The sequence below is a fragment of the Meles meles genome, chromosome X, assembly GCF_922984935.1.
Source record: "Meles meles chromosome X, mMelMel3.1 paternal haplotype, whole genome shotgun sequence".
Classification (NCBI taxonomy): Eukaryota; Metazoa; Chordata; class Mammalia; order Carnivora; family Mustelidae; genus Meles; species Meles meles.
The window spans coordinates 14,353,622-14,356,366 of record NC_060087.1 but is presented as its reverse complement, the minus strand read 5'-3'; positions in this window follow the sequence as shown (position 1 = coordinate 14,356,366).

Genomic DNA, 2,745 nt, shown 5'->3' with positions numbered 1-2,745 from the left:
GCCATGAGAATGAATAAGCTATTGCTGCATGGAAAACATGTATAAATCGCACTCATGGAACATGCAGAAATCTCATTAAGTAAAATGTTAAGTGAAAAAGCTAGACACAAAGATGCATATGGTATGATTTCATTAATTTAAAAGCCCAGACGAGGTGAAATTAATCTATATGTTAAAAGTCAGGTATCAGCATTATCTTTGGGGTGTAGTGATAGGGAAGAGACACGGAGAGATTTCAGGGGTGCTGGTCATGTTCTGTTTCTTGATCTGGGTGCTAGTTACATGAGTGTGTTCAGTTGGTGAATATCCAATTTTGATTTGAGCACTTTTCTGTGTGTATATATTTTTTAAAAAGCTAATAAAGGTTTTATCTATAAACAGAGATCAAGTTTTTAAAGAGAAACAAACCCCACATATCCAACATCAGAGTTTATTTCCAATGGTTGCACCCACGAACATTTTATCTTTTCCTGAACTGCAAATTCTTCAACTTTAGATGCTGGTCGGAATAACCCCAGTCTGTCAGTTCGGGTCTTCTGAGAAGCATATGCTGAGATGGGATTAGATGTGTAAGAGATTTATCTGAAGAAATTTCATTTGAGAGATAAAGGGGAAAGAAACATGGAAAGAGCTTTCAGGCCAAAATGCAGATTTAACACCTTTGTAAGCAGAGAGGGGAGGATAGAGGATTGAGTAGGAAGACCTTCAGACCGTAGCATGGTCCTAAGGAAATCTTGGCCAGTTTGGTGGGAAGTTTTGGGCACATACTGCTCCATATGGGAATACCGCACTGGGCAGAAATGGTGCTTTTCTAGTATCCTTGCCCTGCTCAGTCTTGGCTCGGCGCAGCCCAGAGGATGCGTGGCCTTGGCTTAAATGCTGTGGTGAATTTGGAGGTGCACAGTTTGAGGCTGCGAGTCAAACACACTCACGGCAAGCTGGGCCTCTTGAATGGAAAGCTGGGCCAGTGCCTGTCTGTGCCCACCACACCTAGGTACGTAGTGATGGTGCTCATGAGACAGGAGTTGGCTACGGCTTGCTCTGGGTACAGAAGTTAGCTAGCGTGCTGTAAAACTCAAGGTGAATGTGCTCCAGCTTATTTCCCTACTGCTCAGTAGTAAGAAAAGACGGAAAAACCAAATGTGTCAAATACCACATAAATGTAGTTGTTTTTAAGTAGAGTGTTTTTCAGAGCTTGGTGAGAAATGAAGAGAACTTAGAAAATCAAATGCTTATCACGTTCCGTTTAAGTCCACTTTCTAGAGAATATTTGAGCTACTTACAGAAAATGACTCTTGTTATATTCTGCCCATATCATGGCACAAGATAATGTGAGTATTGTGGTCCTAGGGTTTTGACTCCTCTTTCATGGATTTAAGTGAAAAATCATCTTGAAAGAAGGAGTTATATGTCTTCTAAAATATTTTCATGTTATGATTTTTTTCTAAAGCAATACTGTAGTTTTCAAAAGGTCATCTTATCTGTGAGTAAAATGTTTGTGCTTCAAAAAGACAGAAACAATCACTGTAAATCTGTAATGAAGACCCAGCTGATAGGCGTGCAGGAGATGGTCCAGGGTGGTGTTAGTCCACAATTTATGCAAATACTCTTGTCAAGGTTTGGGGCATCCCCCCCCCCCCCCCCCCGTGGCTCTTCTTCCGAGACATGGCGGAGAGGGACCCTTGCTGTCACCACAGTACCGGGGCGGGGGATGCTGGTTTCCAGCCCTCGGGATGTTTAGGAGCCGCTGCTCCTCGTCTCCTTTCACGTCCTGTCTGCACTCCTCTCGGGGAGCGTCTCAGCAGGTACCTGTTGCCAGTGCTTTGGATAATAGTCTGATTGTCAGCGCTCACTGACACCCCAGGGCAACTTTGACGAGCTTCCCTTTCTTACCGAGACATCAATCTGGTTCATTTGTGAATAGATTTTTTAAAAAGGAAAGGCAAGTCTGGCACCTGGAAAGAGAAGAGGACTTGGCTTACTTAAAGGGGTGTGTGTGTGTGTGTGTGTGTGTACGCGCGTGCATGTGCGGTTCTCTACTGAACATCATTTTCCCCGTCAGATGGTTGGGGTGCGTGGGGTCATCTCTGAGCCAGCCTATTCTTGGTCCTTTATGTGCCAGTATTTCAGACACACTCGTGTTATTGCTGCCATCATTTTCCCATCCAGCAAAATAATTTAGCTCTCCAAAACCAAATTGGAGTCTATTTTCCACTTAACCAAAATCCGCTGCCTATTATTTCATGCCCCGTGACTTCAGATTTCTCTCCCGGCTTTAATTTTTGTTCCTGGTCCTTTTTTTTTTTTTTTTTTTTTTTTTTTTTTTTTTTTTTTTTGCGGATAAACATGCACTTACTTTGTTTCATGCGACCTGGCTTCTCGCTTCGCTTGTACTGGGCTCTCCACTCATTCGGACAAACGCTGGTAGCCTCCGGTGACACACGGCTCCGAGCCCAGTCCGTCCACCTGTTCCTCCACACGGAAAAGGGGGTTGTAAGACTTGCAGTAGGTAAGGGGTGCTGAAGCTCCTTCGGACTAAGAGCCCAAAGCACGAACGTGAGAGGAGATAATCCTGACTAGCTGTCACTTCCTGAGGGTCTCCTACCTAAAGAGAACTCAGGTAGGTTCTGTGGGAGATGTAAGCCATGGGCACCCCCCTTGATGATGACAGTCAAGTTTAAAAGATGGGATGTCATGGGGAAGAGAGCTGGAGAGAGAGCGGGTTGAAAACCACTCAGAGAAAGC